This window comes from Wyeomyia smithii, chromosome 3 (assembly GCF_029784165.1).
Source record: "Wyeomyia smithii strain HCP4-BCI-WySm-NY-G18 chromosome 3, ASM2978416v1, whole genome shotgun sequence".
Classification (NCBI taxonomy): domain Eukaryota; kingdom Metazoa; phylum Arthropoda; class Insecta; order Diptera; family Culicidae; genus Wyeomyia; species Wyeomyia smithii.
In genome coordinates this window covers 39212227-39219364 of record NC_073696.1, presented here as the reverse complement: position 1 = coordinate 39219364, position 7138 = coordinate 39212227, and positions in this window count along the sequence as shown.

Below are 7138 nucleotides of genomic sequence, written 5' to 3'. Positions count from 1 at the left end.
GTCATGAGGCAAGTTACGGTAGGGGCGGCGTACGATCATGTTTGTATGTGGGTGTGTTGACGTTGAAATATCATACATACTCAGCCACCTCGCGATCATTCTTTTTTCTGTTCCCTTCATACATCACATTGTTTTATTGGACATAGTGTAGCCCAAATGAAAAGCTATACTTCATTTTATTTGTGGTTATTCTACATGAAGTAGTCTTCATTTCACCAATGGTTGTTTTTAGAGAACTTGAATGTAAATCTATAATAAATATCAACGGTAAGTATAAAAACGAAAAGATACAAGATTTGAAACGCAAATGTGTTTACAGATCGGTGGAATAACATTTTGTAACAACATTGCAGGATTGATTACTAAATTCTAGTAAATATTGTAAAATATTACGAAATATTTGCATAAATACTACAAGGTATACAGCAGGGTTATATGAAATGGTGGCGAAGGAATTAACCGGTAATTAGAGGGATTTTTTAGTTACAAACGTTACAGAGTCCGCAAACAGAATCGATTGGTTTGTTTAGACCTAAGAGGATATACAGTGTAGAAATATAAAAAAAAGATTTTGAATAAATCTCAGTAAATGGAAAAAAATCACGAGTTTTCGCTGGCTCTTACTCTTCTATAAATTTCTTTTATTGGGAGAAATAAAAATAACTTATAAAGCCTGTATAACACCCTTTGACCAATGGTCAAATATTGGACCTTTTGACATAATGGTCAAATTCATTTGACATCATGATTGTTGTTTGCCCGTGTTTGCCCCATGTAAAAATTGGAGAGTGACAAACAATTATCTTTGACCAAATTTACATCTGTGAAAAAGTGACAAATACTCGACGCTTGGTCAAAGAGTGTATTACAGCCTTAACGCATATAACCGTTGCAAGAATGTTCAATTCTTGTTGAGTAATTCATGGTTTCTATGGTAGCCATATTCATGAGATAAACTTTCAATCTGATTCACCATCAGCAGCAGCATTGCAGTTTTGACGTAGAACTACGTCTCTCAGGAAGTTCGGAAAAAGCGAAAAATATGTCCAATTTCAAATGCCAATAAATCGGTTAGTTTTCGATGGATTTCCTTCGTTTTTGCAGCAATCGAATGAAAAATCGTCTAAGAATTCTCCCAAATGTAGAAAATTGTAATATTATTATTCGAACTATTGTACTATTGAAAATTGTCAAGCTTATTCAAAGCGCAAAATTCAACCTCTGATTGGTTCATATATGATCGCTTTCCCAAGCACGGTCGACAGAATTATAGACCTAGTAATTCGAAATGTACTGAGCGATTCCACAAAAAACGGGCAACCAATTTAATCGACCATTTTTTGATTTGGCATAGACGCAAAAAATGCAATAAAAATTCAGCCCAATTGTTTGTTGAGCAGTTTCAGCTGAAACTCTCATATTAGTTTCAGCTTCAGCCAACGGTTTTATGGCGGTTAAACCCGTTGCCAAAAATAGCAAGTCGTAATGAACACTGATAGCTGTCAATAAAACTCTAATAAAACTTCCAATAAAACCGGCAAGAGTCAATGCGATTTTGCTTTATTATTGGTTTTATTATTACTATCTATTGCCACTTAAAACCACTCCAGCTTGCTGTCATATAACATAGAAACCAGTTTAATTGCGGTCATTCAAATGCCCAGTTTTAACCTGTCAAACTTGTAAACAAATATATGCAGGCAATGATATACATACAGGTGAGACAAAAGCAGCTGAGTTGGTTTAGTGTGATGCAGAATTCTGTCGCAGTCTCCGTAAGATGTGTGTAAAATGCTTTAGAGCATCTTGCAGCGCATTTGTGAACATTGATGACGTAGAACTCCAAAAATCTAATAAAGTAACACAGCAAACTTAGTACTTTTCGGTAGTTTTTTTAAAATTTTATCGCCAGATTGTCTTGTTTTGGTTGAAAATAATTTCCTATGTCGTTAAATTATGCGTCCTTAAAAATAAGGTAGGGGCGAGACACTATTGATATATTTCGAAATATATTCAATATTCAATTAAACTAAGTATGTATCGTTGCATTTTTCGTGCACCTCTCTATTTATATCAAAATTTGTCGATTCCTCATTATCGTCGGTGTGATGTCAGATTTTTCATAAAAATAAGGTTGTCTAGGTCTAGGCCTAATAATGCAGGCATCCAACCTTTGCCGCACCTTACAACATATATATCATTGAACTAGGCTTATTGCGGCTACGATTAATGCCAACTAATTTCCAACCACGCCATATTGATATTTTTGAAACTTTTTATAATCTTGAAACGAAAATCGAATCGTCGTCTGACTAACAAATAAATTGAATATCCAAAGTTGATTTTGATCTATCTCTGTATTGAAGAACACGGCTAGATTTTTTTTCTGAAAACTGAGCTGAAACAATCCAATTCATTTTTGCTAACAATGAGATAATTTTTGTAAGCCCGTACTATTTTGATGGCGCATAAATTTTAACGCCTATAATCTCAAAATGCACGACAAAATTTCATGCGCATATGCTTGAGAGTTACAAAACCTACCAAAAACCCCTCCTTATTCCTTATTTTTCTACAATATCACCATCAAATAAAATCGATTGCACGATGATAACCAACACAGGTGAAACATTCCTCCCGCGACGAGAGACTTCCTTATTAAAAAAAGTGGCGTGATGTTCTGGTGTGTGTGCAGGAACGGTACAACAAATCAACTTATTACGGTTGCTGCCGAGCAATGAAAAGTTGATTTGGACTTATTGTGGCAAGTAGCAGAGCGCAATAATGCAACCAAACTTATTGCGCTCTTAAAGAGGTAATGCCAGTTGCTTATAGTATGCGGTACTCTTTCCATGTGGTTTTAAAGCAGTTTTATTGCCATTCTTATAATTGATTCAATAAGCTTGGCAAGAGTGGGCCACCTGGCTGTAAAGCAAACTTATAGCGGTTATCAGGAGGTTCTGATAGTATTTTTAGTTTTAACAGCAATTTTGCGAAATTGGTCATGAAAACCGCTAAAAGAATGCAATACGACTTAAATTGTTACTTGGGATAAGTATTAAATAAATTAGTCGGCACTTCCTTTAATGAAAAAATGCCGTATTTTGACAACAAACAAACGTTTTGGGATGTTGGTATTAAAAATATATGGATCGTCATCAAAATCGAGTTGCAAAATTGTCCAATTTAATATATCGAACAACGTATTGGTTATTGTTATCCATGATGTGGTAATACTGTTACCACAGACAAACAAACGTGCCTCTTCGAACAAAAATCCAGCAAAATCTTCGTCCTTATTAGTGATGGGAAACTTATCGATAATATCTATAAGTGCTGGTCATCGATATTATCGTTAATTTTTTGACGTTAACGATAATTATCGATGTTATAAGGGTGAGCACCCTACCCCAGGAGTTGCTTTTGCCGCTAGGTATTTATTGGGTGCTGCTATTCGACAAGATTTAGGGTGGGACATTGTTGCGGTTGGTGTAAAGGTTCGCCCCGGGTGTCACTAAGTTTCTGAGAAATAATGGTAACTAAAAAAGTATTTATAGTTTTTAGTTTCCTAAGAACATATGAATGCTACAACTTAGTATTGGAGAACTTTAAAAAAATATCCAAACTTTTTATAATAAATACATTTTCTTTGGCTTGCCAACTCTTATAATATGATGGACATGCATAGCGGCAGTCTATTGGTAATTCTCTGGTAATTGTTTAGTTTAACTTCGAACTATTTAAGTTTAAAGTATCTGTTACCCAACAAACAATTTTTAGTTCCACTAAAAATTCAAATCAACGGAATTGTTGCGCCAAAAAAGTATCCTGATTATACAGGGGGTAGACAAAATATTTGAGATAAAAAAAATTCTCTCGAATTTTAAATGGCCAGAACTTTACGAAAAATGGATCAATTTTGATAACCAGTTTTATTCACTGGAAAACAGTATTATATTAGTATTACTTGGGAACTTGGTGTGACCAACCTACACCGAAAATGTTTCGGATTTCAAGAGTGTGTGTCAAAGAGTAAATTTTTGCAACGCATTGAAATTACTTCATTTAAAAAAATCTGAGATCACCAATATTTTCTAAAATCATTTTTTGTTTTTAAAATTATATTTTTTTCGGAGTAGGATCTTTAACTCATTTTTTTATTATTTTTGAAGGAAAGTTCAGATAATTTTTACTAAGATATGTTGATTCATAAGAAAAAGGTTCAAATACAGTTAGGTTTTCTTACGCGGGGGGATACATGCCTCGTAAAAAAACCAACATGGTTCAGAAATCCGGTGGTTCAGCTTGCTAAACCGCTTTAATTCAAAAATTCGCGTAAAAAACCACGTTAATTTGAAAATCTGCATAAATATCCTTTTAAAGAAAATCCGCGTGAAAATAAGCTGACCTTTTTAAATGTTAATCCAGATAAATTTTCAAACGCAAGTTTGCAAAGTTGCTTGGTTTAATAAGACCTACACACCCACAATGTTCGATTGAATTCTGCTAGAGTGCTGCAAGCTCCAAGAAAATTAGTACCCAACAGGGAAAAAACCGCCAAAATCAACACCCATACTTAATAAATTCATACCTCGATGATTCCTTGGCGAATTTTCAATCTTTGGCTACCAATAAACCCGAAATAAATTCTTATTTATTGACAACATATAAACCTAAGTGAAACAGAATGTCGGAAAAAGTTCTACGCGTTGCAAAAATGTACACTTTAGCACACACTCCGGAAATCCGAAACATTTCCAGTGACCCTTGGTCACGTCCAGTTCTCAAGTAATACTAGGAAACTAGGACAGTTTTCCAGTAAAATGAAACCTGTTTTGTCAGAATTGATTCATTTTTCGTGAAGTTTTGGCCATTTAAGAATTGATAGAATTTTGCCTGCCTCAATTATTTCCCTTATTGTACAACCTTCAAAACGAACTTCGGCTTGAAACTACTCCGTAGAAAGCACTCCCGGCAAAAAACCCGAAGACATTCCAAAACAAACTGTTTAACTCGTCCGGTTGTTTGAATTTTCATTCGCAGTATCGTAAGATTTGTCATTCAAGGCCTTAACACAATGGATACGTTGTGGTTGCGTTTGCGGCAATTTGACAGTTAGCCCATACATTTACTGTCACATTGACGGCAACGCAACGCAAACGTATTCATTCTATTTGGGCCATCTCTGTCTCTGTTTTTAACAAATTTTTATAGCAAAATTGCATTTGTCGAATAACGTTTGCGGTAAAAAAAAATGGACAAAAATTGCCGATTTGCATGGGTTTACCTTTAATCGCACTGACGAAACTACCCATGCATCATCAATCATTAACCCATTAGTAAGCAAAAAAAAAATTGACAGCTCTATCAGTCAAACTCTAACTGTGATGGCGAAAAAAGTGAAGCTACTCCGTTCAGAAGTGTGCGCGTTCAAAGAACGGTACCCCGCCGCGTCAAAAACGGACATAGTGCGGCACTTTGTGGACGCCGGGAATGCCGGTTCTGGCATCTACAACATCTTGACACTATTGGCCAATGATCAGAGCATCGAAAGAACGCCCGGTTCCGGACGGCCAACGACCCTGAGCGACAAGAAGCTTCAAAGGATGCTGAAGAGGAAGACCGAGGGAAAAGTGGCTAAATCGCTGCTTGCACTTGGCCGAGGAGCAAAAAACTGTAAGTACCTTTTTACAAATTCTACTACTACATCATGTCATCTATGTTTATTCTAGCAACTATTAATGCTTGTGATCGTTGAAAAGGACAACACTGACGACTTTCGGCAAGAAGAATCAAAGGCGAATTTGTTTCCCGAATTTTTAAACCTCGAGGTATCACCTGACGTAATCTTACATTAACTTGTACTCTTAATTATATATTTGCAAGTAAAGAATCATTGATCTGTTCTTATAACATGCATACATACGAACAATAAATTTTATAAGTATGACTAATAAAAATCGTTAGTGATCGAGAATAAAATTTCCCCTCCGATTCATAAGACAAACTTATGACTTCTATAAGGGATCTTTGTGGAGCAAAATCATAAGAGGTTCTTATGGAACTCAATAGTTATTTTTTCTGGGTGTACCAGCGACAGTCAGATTTAATTTTTATTGTTTACTTTTGCATCTGCGACCTTTTGACATGGGTGTCGAACAATGCCCTGCACGGAAAACGAAAAGTACCCATTTCCATGTCGATTTCACTCAACGGCGTCGTTCCGTGCAGGAAGCCAATTTTGAGTAGTTGTAGATTTATTCAATAGAAGGTATATAGTACTAAGAGTAATAATACGTCAAAAATACCCAACGTTTAGTTCAATCTTTTAAACTATGCCTTGGGTAGAGTTCAGCTAATTTCATTCGATTGAATTAATATTAGTTGAAAAAAGCGGATCATTGAAAAAAATCTATAAAATCTATCTCAAAACCTACTCACGTACCTTCTAATTTGGTGTAACTGGCTTCATTAATTTCCCCTTTGAGTGCCTCCGTTCCTAGCTTCATTCTCACAATGCAATTTTATTCTTCTTCTTAATTGGCGGCTATTAATTAAAAACAGAAGCACAAAAGCAAGTTCTTCACTTAACATCACCAATTTAAAACCAAAACTACCAATATCAAAGAAAACTCTGCCACTTTCTCGAAATCAATTTCATTACGCGGGTTATGAATTTTCAACCAGTTTGATTTTTCATCCAATATTGGGTTCAAACTACTCAATGTTGACTTTTTGTCAAAACACCATCATTGAGTAAAGGCATGTTTAAAATAAATTAAGTTGAAATGACTCAGCGATAGTATTGCAAAACTACCCAACACGTAAGTTGTAGAAGGTTCACATCATTTCAGGTAGTTTGTACCCTCTGGTTGGGTAGATTTTGTTTTCCGTGTGCTCAGTTAACGATATACGTAAAAATCGTTAGCTTGAAATATCGATATAATTGGCCCTGACGACTCTGTTGATATTAGTGATGGGAAATATCGCCCAAAACCGACATCGATAACAATCGATAATTCCGGGGCTTTTATCGATATTATCGATAAGTATCGATAATTTGACAGCTAACGTTTGCGGTAAAAATTTTTTTTCAGATGGTGATGGAAAAAAACTATTTCAGATGGTGATGAAAAAA